Raw genomic sequence first — 15487 nt, forward strand, 5'->3', positions numbered from 1 at the left:
GAACATTATGATAGGCAGATTTGGGCCCAGGGGTCCTGCTCAAACTAAGGCACCAGCCAAGGACAATACAGGCAGTAAACTTTAAACCCCTACCCAGATCTGGCCAATGGTCAGAACATTCTCCACAGTTGAGTGGAGAGTGGGCTATGACTTTCTCACGTACTCTGGTGCCTCACATTTGACCATGTCCCCTGGAGGGGGAGACCTGGTGGCACTCAGAGGAAGGACAGCAGGTTACCAGGAAGAGACTTGATACCCTATGAGCATATACAGGGGGAGGTAATCCCCCTCAGGAACAGTCATAGGGGAGGGGAATAATGGGAAAATGGGAGGGAGGGAAGAATGGGAGGATATAAGGATTGGGATAAACATTGAGATGTAACAAGAATAAATTAATAAAAAAATTTAAAAAAAAATAAGTACTCTTAGCTGTTGAACCATTTCTGCAGATGCAAAGCTGCTGTCCTACTTTTCTTCTTTCTTACCATTTATGTTTCTCCTTCCAGATTATATATATATACAAGTTACACATCTGAATAAGATAATTGTATTTCTGGGTTTTGAGGGACTACAGAGCATTTGTCACCAGATTACACCTTAGTACATTCCTATCTCCAGTACACATGATTCATATTGCTCTGAAGACTCAAAACCACCTTATCATATTTTTCTAATGCAAGCCTTGTTATTGGATATAAGGTCAAATCTCATGCGACTTCATTTGCATTTAAGTTACAATTAATAAATACTACAATGTGTGTTTGTCACTCCTTAGTATACAGCTTCCTGAAGACCATCTGTTCAAGTCTTTAGCCCATCTTCAAATAGTATTTTATGTTATTGTTGTTGAACAGTGGTGGTTCCTCGTGAAGTCCTGTTACTCATGCATTATCATACATGTTATTTCAAGTGTAGTCGTATTTAGATGACTATTTTCTCTCAGATTTTAAGTCTTTTGGAATCTAGTTTGCCTATTTTTATTTTTGTGAACTCTCCTTTCTTCAGAGTTCAGCAGATTTTTGAGTTTTCTTCTAAAGTTTTTATACTTTTACCACTGAGTATGTTGGTGAGTTGCCTACTCGTAAGGGATTTTTTTCAAAGTTTATTTTTTTAATACTACTACTACTACTATTATAGTTATCATCATCTTCATTATTATGGAGCATAGAGGGTGTGTGTGTGTGTGTGTGTGTGTGTGTGTGTGTGTGTGTGTGTGTGTGTGTGTGTGTCCCCATGTGCAGGCATAGCTATATGAACCCACACATATTGATATAAAGGGAAACTTTTGAAGTCAAATCTCAATTTCCACTGTGTGTTTGGGGTAACATCCTCTGGATTTTATACTTATCTATCAATATTTGGATTCTCTGAGTCATCCTACCAGCCCTTCAGTGCCTTTAAAAAAAAAGGATTCCTAAAATTCTAACCTAACAATATGGCATGTATATATCCATTCTTCCCATTTATTTTTGGTTCTATATTATATTATGGTGACTTTATCACAGGACATAAAGTTGTAGCAAGTTTTTTTCTCCTTTGAGCCACATAGCAATTACTCTATAGTGGGTCTCTGGAGAATTAATATCTTCTTTTGATTAGGCTATGTGTGCTTCTCAATATACATGTGATCTTTTATAGCTATCTGTGTATTTGGAAAAAAAAATGTCCTTTGTCTTAGTTGTCATAGTCCAGCATTATACAGTAAGCATCCTGGCTAGACATTCATGAAATATATTCCCAGGAAGCTTCTAGTTGGGAGTCCTGGTTTTGAAGTACTTGCATCTACTGAAGGATTCTTCCTAGTCTTTTTATTTGGTGCTGCACAGTCTCCGGTGCTACAGAAATTTGAAGTTTCTTCTTACCATCACCAAAATTTTTCTGTGTTTGTCAGAAATTAGATTCAGGTAAAATAAAGTCAGTCCTCCAGGGAGACCTGGAAAAAGCCATAAGATTTGACATGTGTTTCATTGTTCTCTCTCCAGGGAAAACTTAGAAATTTTCCCTAGTGGGACTTGGCTCTACAGCAGAAGACACTACTATAGTAAGTGTGAGAAATTTCCTTCTACTTTTGATGCAGTTCTTGAATCACTCGCACTACAAGAACCTTTTATCTGGTTTCAATATGTCCCACAAAGGAACTGGTCCATTTCACATTCCCACATCATTTTATTTCTCACTGATGAATATGGCTCTGCAGCTTCCTGTTCTAAAGTCTTACTAATGCTATATTTCACTGAAGGATATTTTAAATCCAATGAACAAAGGATACACTTATGCATATGCACACAAATCCAAATACATTTTCAATTGCTCTCCAAATGAAAACACTAAAGAAATTATCAGTCAGTGACAATAGGTTATGCACAGCAATAGAAGATGAAAGAATAATGCTAAAATTTTTGCTAGAAACACTGTCATTTGGAATAAGAGAAGTGCAGCAATTTGAACCTTTGATATTAGACCGCACTCATTACTTAGAAGACATTCTTGCTTTTTTATTAAAATCATACTGATTTTGCAATGCCAAAGGCATCCATTTGATCTGGACAAATGACTGGCCTTAGTAGCAGGAGAGGATAAAATCCTTCTGAACTGACATTACTACTTGTATGATTTGAGCACGTTTCATCAACGCTTCTACAGACTTTATTACAGAAAAGGTGACCATCATACTTGTACACAGTGTAATACATATTTATAAATTCAGGCTCTGTAAATGCTGGTCTTTCTCTTGCAAGTTGAGTGATCCTGTACAAGTAAATTAATTTCTCAGAACCTTGATTTAGTCACTGCTCACATACTGAGAAAACAACATCCCTTTAACAGTGTTATTCTAGAGAATAAATAACAGAAAAGTAGTAAAAGAATAAATACTAATGAAAGTAGCAACAGCTAACATACTGATAGTTTTCTACATGTTTGGCAAATTTGTAAGAGATTTACATGTATTAATTCATAGCACACTTTCTCGAGCACAATATTAGCACTCAATAAATGTTAACTCATGGCCATTATTACTGCCACTATTCATGAAAAACACAAAATTGGGTTTGATTACAAAATTACTTGACGGGTCACTAGAAAATGTCTGCATTGAAAGAAGCAGTGGAGAATTCTAATATTAGAGGATAAGTAAAACCATGTACAACAAAAAACAAGTCTGTAGATTCTGTGGTTGGACATCCGAATTTCCTTTGAGGAAAATACAATACAGTTTCCCATTACTACAGAAAGAATTCATTGAAATAAAATTTTACGAGACAAAATGCAAATCTACATGTTTATAATTTGGTGTGCACATGTATGTACATACTAACCCTAACTAAAGCATTACAAGCAATACTAGCCTTCTGATTACATATTTCCAAAGACTTAACTGCTTTAAAGATACATATTATAAAGACACATAGGTAAAAGAAAAAAATGAAGATTCAACAATCTTCCTTTGAGGGTTTCAGTAATACTCCAAAAAGCTCTCTATCCCGTATAGAAGAAAACTATGCATTTGTTTATCCTAGAAAAAATATATAAAAGGATAAGGCTATCAATGTAAAGATTATAGAATCTAGCTGTATATCCCATGAAAGCCATACCCACTGAACATAAGCTGCAGTTATGGTGCCTAGTATATGACAGACACACCATCAGCTTTCCTCTTTGACAAGGGTTTGTCTTTTTCAAACTCTCTTAATGGTACCACAGACACTGTAACAAGTTAAATTACAAAATAAGGCCTTCTGCTTACATGTCATAAAAACAACATTTATAATTCAAGCCTGAACAACATTGATACTGGAAGTAATAAAGAGAGGAAGCTCTTTAATTCAATCAGAGAATTATAGGTTAGAATTGTTTCAAACTATGTTGCTCAGGCCTGAGACGAACATTTAATTATTCTCTCCCCCGCCCCCCTTTGGTTTTTACACAAGCTACAATGTTTCTATATTCCTACCCAGGCTCCCTGGAATATTATGAAACATCCTTCTTCTCTAAGTCTAATGTGATGTTTGACTTTTGTGTTGCTTTAGCCACTTCTTTTGCTTTTATAAGAGAAAGGATATAAATTCAAATGAATTCCATTGATATTTTGAAAGTATCAGGAAAATTAAAAGAAAACCAAAAGACTCTCTTCAATAATAGTTGATTCTACATGTAAATCAGACACTTGATTCTGACACCTGAACATTTTTAGTATAGTTTTTAACTTATGCTTTGCATGTTTCTGTTTTACATAACTGATCACATAGCACATTTTGCTTCTTTTTAATGTTGAGTAATATTTCACTGTATACCTGTACTACAATAATTTTTTTGATTCCTCTGACAATGAGCATTTATAGCACCCCAACTCCATAGGTTACAATGCATTGACAATGAAAATAATGTTATAATGAAAGATGAATCAATATTTTATTTAAGACACAAATATTAATACTTTGAATATGTAAGCCAAAAAACTGAATCATACAATAGTTCTATTTTGAATGTAGTTGGGCAAATTCTTAACCATTTTCTAGGAATGGCAGAATTAGAAACAAAGAATTTGCTAGCATTAGTATCTATAGAGAACTGTAAAAGTATAAAGTGGAAGACAACGTGTGAAGGCTCTTGAGAATAACACACAATATGTCATATTCTTCTAAAGATTTTCTTTCAGAAAATGTTAAGGAATTATGGAATTTTATGCAACTACTAAGTATACCATTTATTTATCAGACATATTTTAATTACTTTAATTAATTAGAATTAAGGTATATTAGATTATTTTTCTTCATCAGTATAGTTTTGAAAATATTCCTAACTCTGATGACACTAGAAAAATGTTATTATGGCTATCTATTAAATTATATGGAGTCAATGTACAACATAGAGTTTCTAAATAAAATTAAGGAATGTTGTGTACCTTGAAATTATGTTTAGAATGTAATATGTAGCTTTAAAATATGCTTGAGGAAAACATTTAGAGAATTGTAACAACCTTCATACATAAGAATCTTTAAGCCTAGTATTTTTATTTCTTCTCTATTATCTCCATTTTAAACTATTAACAAGCACAGTTAGATGATTTTTAAATCACTCATTATACATGATATTCTATTATCTTACATCCATTATAACTTGTTAGAAACTTTTAATAATGCATGACTCTAGAAGGCAATTCTCTCTAATCGACAAGATACTTAAATATTACTCCATCTATATTTTATTATTTTATGAAGCATACTGGCAACTGATCTTGCAATTTTGTCAGAAACAAGAGGTTTCTAAGCAGTTTCAAAATTACCCAAAATATTAAATATGACAGCATAAAATTGCCAATTTCATTATCATTTTTTAAAATGTTACTTTCCTACTAAAAGAGAAATGAGTAACTTTAAGTGTTATCAACTAAAAAATTCAGTAGAAAGGTAAAATCACTTAAACTTTATTAATACCCAATATGCTTCATATTGTCTCAATCAGAATACTATAATTTAGTGACATTTTTCATTAGTAACATTTATTTTTGACATAATTCCTTCCATTAACTTCTCTAATCATCAGAGAACAAAATTAATCACACATATGTTAAATATCAGTATGGTAGATAAATGTAATCTCAATTATTTGAATCTGTTTTTATTTGTAAATGTGAAAGAACTTCAACTTTAATATAGTCCACTGACAGAAAATTCCTTACAAATTAATAGTAGTTGTAGTACCAAGTGCATAACAGTTTCTCCAAATCACTTCAACCCATGACAATGTATGTCTTCCCTAATCATATTCTGTCCTTTATATTTAATGATTTTTCTGTTATAATTTTGTCATTTTATAGAGTAGTTTAGACTTCTTTTGTTTATTGTTGTCATAGTTTATGATGAAACAAGAAATATATTAGGCCAATAATTTTTAAATATACACAGAGATAATAGATTATATCTCTTTGATTCCAGCCTCTATGCCCAATGATAAAATTTATAGCATATAGATTGCCTCTTTAGTATAAAGCAGTTGTACATTCAGACCCACATTTTTACACAAATTAATATACCTACTAGTGAAGAGATGCCTCTCTCTATTTTTACACATAATTTAAATTATTTTAATATTATATTAAACATTGGTATAGAATAGGATTGGGATGTGGGTGGTAATTTGTGTAACAAGGCTGGAATTTGATACTAAATGGCTCAATGAATGAGTATTTCCTGATTATCATTATTTGATATGGAATGCAACATAAAAATTTAGTTATTATTGAAAAAAAATATTTTTCTCTCATTCAGAACATCCAAAGATTTTACTTCTCTCAATACTTTTTTTAAAAAAAGTTTTTATTAATTTAATCTTGTTACATCTCAATGGTATCCCATCCCTTGTATCCTCCCATTCTTCCCTCCCACCCATTTTCCCCTTATTCCCCTCCCCTATGACTGTTCCTGAGGGGGATTTCCTACCCCTGTGTGAGAGGCCGCACTCACATTCGCCATTACAAGATGCGCTGACATCCTGTGTCCCAAACTGGTAAACAAGTAATCTGCGCATGTGCGAAGGAACTTTCCACTTGTTGTGCTCTGCCTCTCCCGTGGCGTCATATCGCCTGATGAGTAACAGCCAATCAGGGACTGACACATCCTAAGCGGAGAACAGTTTCCTATATAAGGGATGGGTTTCTGCTGTTTGGGGTCTCCATTTTACTTGTCGTAAGCTTATGCTCTCCCTCTTAAGATGCATTAAAGCTTTACTGCAGAAGGATCCTGTGTGTGCAGCGTCGTTCTTGCTGGCAAGACGGTAACGCGAGTCACATCTGGTGCCGAAATCCGGGAAATTGACCACACCATCGTCAGCACCTTTGGAGACCCCTTGACTTCAAGGAGGATTCAGACCTGCAGGGATAGGTAAGTTCGGAGAGGTATGCATATTTCTGAATTTCTTGGGCCAATTCTAGGAGTGATATTTTTTATTTTTTTACTTGTAAAAAATTGCCTAGAGGATGACAATTGCAAGAGGGCAGTAGAGCAAGGACAGGTCGCCCTAGAGGAAGTTCAGGATAGCATGTCAGAAACTGAACGTAGTGAGTGGTTTGGGTGCGCGCAAGAAAAGGGATACCCGTAAAAGGAAAGAAGCTAAGAACCCTCCTGTAAAAGGAGTGCAGTCCCCTGATTCCCCAGAAGGGACATCACAAGGACTTTACCCATTAAGGGAACTTGAGGCATTAAATATTGATAGCTCTGCAAGCTCTAGCCCCAATGCCTCTGACAATGAGGCTCTTGATTCAGAGGAAGAAGCAGAATTAGAGGAGGAGGCAGCCAAATATGAGGAGGAGAGATACTACCAAGACGAACGAGGAAATAATAAAAAACCCTCCCATAACTCCTCTCGTAGGGTAACACCCACCGCTCCTCCACCCTACAAACTGCGGTCTGGATTTTCCTTTTGGCCGGAAAAGATTCGTAAAAAATTACACAATTTTTTTCCTGTTTTTGAAACAGAGAATGGGGGACGAGTACATGCCCCCGTCGAATATAACCTGATTAAAGAATTGGCTGAGTCTGTCCGCAAATATGGGGTTAATGAAAATTTTACCCTGGTAATGTTGGATAGAATTGGCACTGGCACCTTAACTCCTTCTGATTGGCAGACGGTAGCAAAAGCCGCACTTCCAGACATGGGTCAATACATGGAATGGAGGGCTCTCTGGTATGAGGCCGCTCAAACACAAGTCCAGACTTCTGATTGTACCATACACTGCTGCACAGGTTCAAACCCTGGTGGCTACTTCCAATGATTGGGCTGTTTTGATTACCTCCTTTTCAGGAGGAATTGACAATCATTACCCAAAACATCCTATCTTACAATTTGCATTAAATCAAGCTGTGGTGTTTCCACAAATGACCGTTAAGTCCCCACTTAAAGATGAAATAATAGTATATACAGATGGTTCAAAAACTGGAATTGGTGCCTATGTGGTTAATGATAAGATAATGACTAAAGATTACCAAGAAACCTCACCTCAAATAGTAGAATGTTTGGTAGTTTTAGAGGTTTTAAAGGATCTTTCCCGAGCCTTTAAATATTGTATCAGATTCCTATTATGTGGTTAATGCTGTTAATTTATTGGAGGCCGCGGGAATCATTAAGTCCTCTAGTAAAGTCGCCTCTATTTTTCAGCAAATACAATTGGCCTTACAAAATAGAAAAACACCCATATATATTACCCATGTCAGGGCACATTCGGGCCTACCAGGTCCAATGTCCCGGGGCAATGACTTGGCTGATAAGGCCACTCGGCTTATAGCCACTGCACTGTCCTCCCAGGTGGATGCAACAAAAAATTTTCATCAGCACTTTCATGTGACGGCTGAAACTCTCCGCCGCCGCTTTGCTATAACTAGAAAAGAAGCTAGAGACATTGTGACTCAATGTAAAAATTGTTGTGAATTTTTGCCTACACCCCATGTAGGGATAAACCCACGGGGCGTAAGACCTTTACAAATCTGACAAATGGATGTCACGCATGTCTCTTCCTTTGGTAAACTTCAGTATCTACATGTTTCCATTGATACATGCTCAGGCATTATATTTGCCACACCACGTACGGGTGAAAAGGCCTCACATGTGATACAGCATTGCCTTGAAGCGTGGAGTGCTTGGGGAATGCCTAAAATTCTCAAAACTGATAATGGACCTGCATACACCTCACAAAAATTTCAACAGTTCTGTCATCAGATGAATGGGACTCATCTGACTGGCCTTCCCTACAACCCTCAAGGACAAGGGATTGTAGAACGTGCACACCGCACACTCAAATCTTATTTAATAAAGCAAAAAAGGGGAATAGAGAGCGTTCTTCCCTCAGTACCAAGAGTGGCCATTTCCATGGCACTCTTTACCCTAAATTTTTTAAATCTAGATGATAAAGGCCATACTGCAGCAGAAAGACACTATTTAGAGCCCAGCAGGCCAAAAGAAATGGTCAAATGGAAGGATGTTCTGAGTAACAAATGGAAAGGACCGGATCCTATTCTTATAAGATCCAGGGGAGCTGTGTGCGTTTTTCCACAGGATGAAGACAATCCGTTTTGGGTACCAGAAAGACTTACCAGAAAAATCCAGACGGTTCCAGAAGATGCTGATACTCAGCCTGGTGATGACCCAAGTGATAATAACAAAGGGGGAACAACGCTGGGGGATCATGTCAACATTCCCACTCCCGATGCCGAATTGGACAACAGAATTCAAGCAAACATTAAGAGAATTAAGAACTGCCATCATTCAAGTTAATTCCACACGCCTGGATCTGTCGCTTACAGAGGGACTTTCATCATGGATATCTTCGGCTTTCTCCTTCTTTAAGGAATGGGTTGGGGTTGGATTATTTGGAGCTGCGATCTGCTGTGGGTTAGTGTTGACCCTATGGTTGGTCTGTAAACTCAGGGCTCAAACAAAAAGAGACAAGGTGGTTATTGCCCAAGCACTTACAACAGTAGAAAGTGGGACCTCCTTTGATATATGGCTATCCATACTTAAGCAATAAGTCGCTGGCTGCTCAGCTCCAGCACCCTCAGAGTCTCAGCTCATTGCACGAGGTGGAGTGAGTAAGTTTCAGCAGCCCTGGAGAGTTGCATAGTGAGGCATTGCAGTAAAATGGCTCTGCGGCAATATGAGCTATTTACCTCTGTCTCCACTCTCTTTACTGGGTGTCTTATTGCTTCCTAAATAAAGGAATAGGGGGAGACGGCGGCTTGGCGGGCAGCCTTTAAGTCCTAAATAAGGGCAATGAGTTTTCTCTCTCTCTTTCTTCTCTGTGCGTGGCCTTTGCACTCGACTGGGCCTAGTTGCCATTGCACGTCGAAAGGCACCCTATATCTACGTGCACCCAGTGGCCGTTGCACCCCACGGGGAAAATTGCCCATTGCACGCGGGATGGCACTGAGTGGTACCTCTAAAATAGTCCTCGATCGGTTGGTCCAGAATCATGCTCCAGCCTTGATCAGACCATTTCCTTTTCCTAAGCTCATTGCCCATACAACAAACTGTAGCAAGCTGCGAACCCAATGTGACGCCAGTTTTCACCTATTCTTTTAGTTAGGCCTTTAATTAAAAGAGAAGGGGGAGATGTGAGAGGCCGCACTCACATTCGCCATTACAAGATGGCGCTGACATCCTGTGTCCCAAACTGGTAAACAAGTAATCTGCACATGTGCGAAGGAACTTTCCACTTGTTGTGCTCTGCCCCTCCCGTGGAGTCATATCGCCTGATGAGTAACAGCCAATCAGGGACTGACACATCCTAAGCGGAGAACAGTTTCCTATATAAGGGATGGGTTTCTGCTGTTTGGGGTCTCCATTTTACTTGTCGTAAGCTTATGCTCTCCCTCTTAAGATGCATTAAAGCTTTACTGCAGAAGGATCCTGTGTGTGCAGCGTCGTTCTTGCTGGCGAGACGGTAACGCGAGTCACACCCCTGTATATGCTCATAGGGTATCAAGTCTCTTCTTGGTAACCTGCTGTTCCTCCTCTGAGTGTCACCAGGTCTCCCGCTCCAGGGGACATGGTCAAATGTGAGGCACCAGAGTACGTGAGAAATTCATACGCCACTCCACACACACACACCCACCAAGGTTCCTCCAGATTCATTCCCCACCCATTTCCCTTCAGAAAGGAGCTGGCTTTCAAGAGACTGCAATCAAACAAGACAAGGCAAGATATAATAAAGCAAGGCAAAATTCTTCATATTCATGCTGGACAATATAACCCAACAGGAAAAAAAGTCCCAAGACTGGGAAAAAGAGTCAGAGATACACCAGTCTCCACTGGCAGGAGTCCCACAGAAAGAGATTCATTTTTTTGCCTTTTTAAAAAACATAACTTATTCAGATTACCTCCTGAATGTTAGCACTTCAGTTGTATCTTCCTGTGAGACCCTTCCTCTCTCTTTCACCTACTTTGCATTTTTATGAGATTAAAATGTTTTGAAAATTTACTCTTTAAAAAGTAACCAAAGTGCAAGGACATAGGTAAGACTACAGATTATTAGAAGGTTCTTTGCATATCTGCATAGTTTTATAAGAGTTCTAATTTAATTTAATAATTTAATGGATAATATGAATATGAAGTGAAAATTTATACAACTTATTAAAATATTAATGTTCCTTGGTATTATGATTTACTATTTATCCAGTCTTAGAAAGATGTATTTTGGAAATTTTAGTTTATTATGAGTTTTCAGAAATGTTTTACATTTTTAGTAGAAAAAAGATAAATATTTCGGCTAATGAATATTAATAAAGTTACATATTCAAATGAGAACTAAAAATGTAAGTTGAAGTTTTCTTCAATTATTTAAAAAATATAATTTTACAGTGTTACACTCAGATCCAGAATTTTTACACTTAAACACTATTAGAAAGAGTGTTGCATCTCAAAATCTCACTATACTTGTGACCGTGAATAACACAATAAGGACATGTTTAACAAATGTGCATAAAATTGAATTAAAAAGAAATTATTCACAAAGAACTACCTTTAAATTTGAGGAAGATATATTAAGGTTCTAATTTTACATCATAACTTCAATTTTATTTTCCCTGGTTCTGTACTTGCTTAGCTCAGGAGGAAGTATTGAGACTATATACATTACTTTATTAATTTTTGAAGAGTGAGAGATATTATGTACCTTTAGAAATATATACTGTAAAATAGTACTTCATATATGTGCTTATTAGTGATAAGTTTATACAGTCTAACAGTATAAATTGTTCATTAATCAACACTATTTTATTCCCAAAAGTGATTATTATATTACCAAACCCTTTTAATATTATTAAGTTTGTTAATAATCTATTTTAATCATAATGTTAAGCAATATTTACTCACCATATATACAGCATAATGTTAAGCTATGTCTGATAATAGTTGTTATTTTAGTTTGAATTTATTTCACAATTATGAAAAGTCTCTTGACAATATTTTCAGATTAACAACTTATATTTTATCATTTCTCTATTATTATTATTAAAATAATATAAGTAAATTGACATCTAATAATAATCAATGATACATGAGTATCTCAATGAAATAATTATATAAATATGCTTTTTATCCCGATCATAGTGTAATTCACTTAAATAGCTTTTTTTTTTAGATTATGCCTAATTGATAATGTACATTTCAGGACTGAGGCATGAAGTTTAAAAATCATCTCACTTGTATATATGTGTAACAATATAAATGTATATGTAAAAAATAAAAAATGGGAGTTTTTCAAGATGGCGGCGAGCAGTGTGGACCGTGTTTGGAGGCTTCAGTGAACAATTCAGGGAATTGCACAGATTTCTGAGCCAGGAACACCGAGGTCCGAACATCATGGCAGCGGGAGTGCTCCACGGTTCGGAGGGACCATGGTGCGGAGGACCTGCGAGCCCCTGCATACGGGAGGAGCATGGATTTTCTCTGATCGGAGCAGCAGCGGCAGAGGCAGCAGCACCAGCAGCACCAGCAGCAGTGGCTGAGGTTTGCAGCTCATAGCCTTCCGGTGGAGGCAATTGGTGTGGTGGCTGGTGGGAGTTGCTGCGGGAGAGGGGACTTGGGGCAGGATTTGGGTCGCGTGGAGCCTTTGGACCCAGCCTGGACTTGGCGGACAGTTCGGCCCCAGAGTCCCGGGTACTGGCCCAGCCCAGCAAGCAATTTTGCCTGAGGCACTAACTCAGCTTCGACCACAGCTCCCCTGCTGTGGCGCAGGCTTAGTTGAGTGTGCAGCTCCACCCTAGGCAGCACCTCAGCTCAGCGGCAGCTCCCCTGCTGTGACACAGTCAGGGTAGAGCACTTGGTTGAACCACAGGCGCTAACTCAGAGCAGCTGCAGTTCTCCTGCTGTGGCGCAGGCTTGGCCAAGCACTCAGTTCCACCCTAGGCACCATCTTAGCTTAGCGGCAGCTCCCCTGCAGTGACACAGTCAGGGCAGAGGACTTGGTTCCACCATTGGCACTAACTCAGAGCAGCCACAGGTCTCCTGCTGTGGCGCAGGCTTGGTGGAGTGCACAGTTCCGTCCTAGGCACCACCTCAGCTCAGCGGCAGCTCCCCTGCGGTGACACAGTCTGGGCGGAGCACTTGGTTGAACCACAGGCGCTAACTCAGAACAGCCGCAGTTCTCCTGCTGCGGCGCAGGCTGGACAGAGCTCTCGGTTCCACCAGCTCTAAGACTCTGGTTAAACACAGTGTGCAGTTTGAATCCAGAGTTCCTGACTGAGATTGGTAGTCAGTTCAGACCCTGAGTCAATAACTGACCACAGCACGCACTTTGGGCCAAAAGGCGCTAGCGGAGCTTGGTGCGTAGTCCCAGCCCAAAAATTTTGGCTGGACCCTGTGCGCATTTTGGGCCCAGAATCCCTAGTTGAGCTCGGCAGACGGTTCAGGCCCTGAGAATCTAGCTGAGTTCAGCTCGTGGTTCAGGCTCAGTGTTCCTGGCTGGACGTGGCAGTGAACACAGAAGGCTGTGGATACCTTGGCCTGACCCAACGCTCATTCAGAGACCCAGAACAATTGCAGGATCCACAGCACAGGGGGGCTGAAGATCACTGGCTGTGAGAGACCAGAACAACAGGGCTAACCTCCTAACAAACACACCAGTGAAGCTTTGAGCTCCCAGCCTAGGGAAATAGTGAGAAAATAAGTGAATCTATATTCAGACACCCACCATCCAACTCTGGAAGCTACCCAACAAAAACAAAGACAGCAAGATGTCTAAAGGACAACAAAAAAGCATACGCAAAAAACCCCAAAACGACATGGCGTCTCCAGTTTCCAGCTATCCCAAAGAAAACAACCCAGAGAACTCAAATACAATGGAAATACAAGAAAATGACCTCACATCCTTAGTAATGAGGATGATAATGGAGGAAACAAATTAAATTCGTAATCAAATGCAGGAAGATGCAGACAAACAGGTGAGAGACATAAAAGAAGCACATAGAGTGGAACTGAAAAAATTGCAGGAAAATGCAAACAACCAGATGAAAGAAATAAATAAAACTGTTTAAGCTCTAAAGACTCATAAAGAGGCAATGGAAGAAACTCAGGAATACACAAAAAATCAGATGAAAGAAATCAAAAAATCAGTTCAAGATATGAAAATGGATTCAATGATAAACACACAGACAGAAGAAAAACGAGAACGGGAGACCTCAGAGAAGAAGGCGAGCAACACAGAAGTGAGCTTTTCTAACAGAATCCAAGAGATGGAAGAACGAATCTCAGGTCAGGAAGATACAATCACAGATATTGAATCAACCATTAAAGAAAATGCCAAATCTGGAAAACTCCTGACACAAAACATCCAAGAAATTAAGGACACCATGAAAAGAAGAAATCTGAGGATAATAGGCATTGAAGAAAGAGAAGACATCAGACTCCAGGGCCCAGAAACTATTCTCAACAAAATTATAGAAAAAAATTTCCCCAATCTAAAGAAAGAAATGCCTATAAACTTACAAGAGGCCTACAGAACACCAAATAGAATTGACCAGAAAAGAAAAACTGCCCGCCACATAATAATCAAAACACAGAACATGCAGAACAAAGAAAAAATATTAAAAGCTGCAAGGGAAAAGGGCCAAATAACATTTAATGGTAAACCTATCAGAATTACACCTGACTTCTCAGCAGAGACCATAAAAGCCAGAAGGGCCTGGACAGAGATCCTGCAAACCCTAAGAGACCACAGATGCCAGGCCAGACTACTTTACCCAGCAAAATTATCAAGAAACATTGATGGAGAAAACAAAATATTCCATGACAAAAACAAATTCAAACAGTACCTATCCACAAACCCAGCTTTACAGAAGGTACTAGAAGGAAAACTCCATCCCAAAGGGTCAAGCTACAACCAAAACTACCCAGGAAATAGATAACTATCCCATGGCAAAAACACAACTACACAAACGCTCGACTGGAAACAACATCAAAATTAAGACTCTTAACAGTCACTGCTCATTAATATCTCTCAACATCAATGGCCTCAATTCTCCAATAAAAAGACACAGACTAACTGAATGGGTACATAAACAAGATCCAACATTTTTCTGCATTCAAGAAACACATCTCACCCATAATGAAAGGCATTACCTCAGGGTAAAAGGTTGGAAAAAAATATTCCAAGCAAATGGTCACAAGAAGCAAGCAGGCGTAGCCATTTTATTATCGAACAAAATAGACTTTCAACCAAAATTAATCAAAAGGGATGAGGAAGGACACTTCATATTCATCAAAGGTAAAGTCAACCAAGATGACATCACAATTCTGAACATCTATGCTCCCAATACAAGGGCACCCACATGTGTAAAAGATCTCCTAAAAAAGCTTAAACCACACATCGATCCCCACACAATAATAGTGGGAGAAATAACATCATTAACCAATGCCATGGGTCAAATGGATCTAACAGATATCTATAGAACCTTTCACCCAAACAAGAAAGAATACACCTTCTTCTCTGCACCCCATG

The sequence above is a fragment of the Acomys russatus genome, chromosome 18, assembly GCF_903995435.1.
Source record: "Acomys russatus chromosome 18, mAcoRus1.1, whole genome shotgun sequence".
NCBI lineage: Eukaryota > Metazoa > Chordata > Mammalia > Rodentia > Muridae > Acomys > Acomys russatus.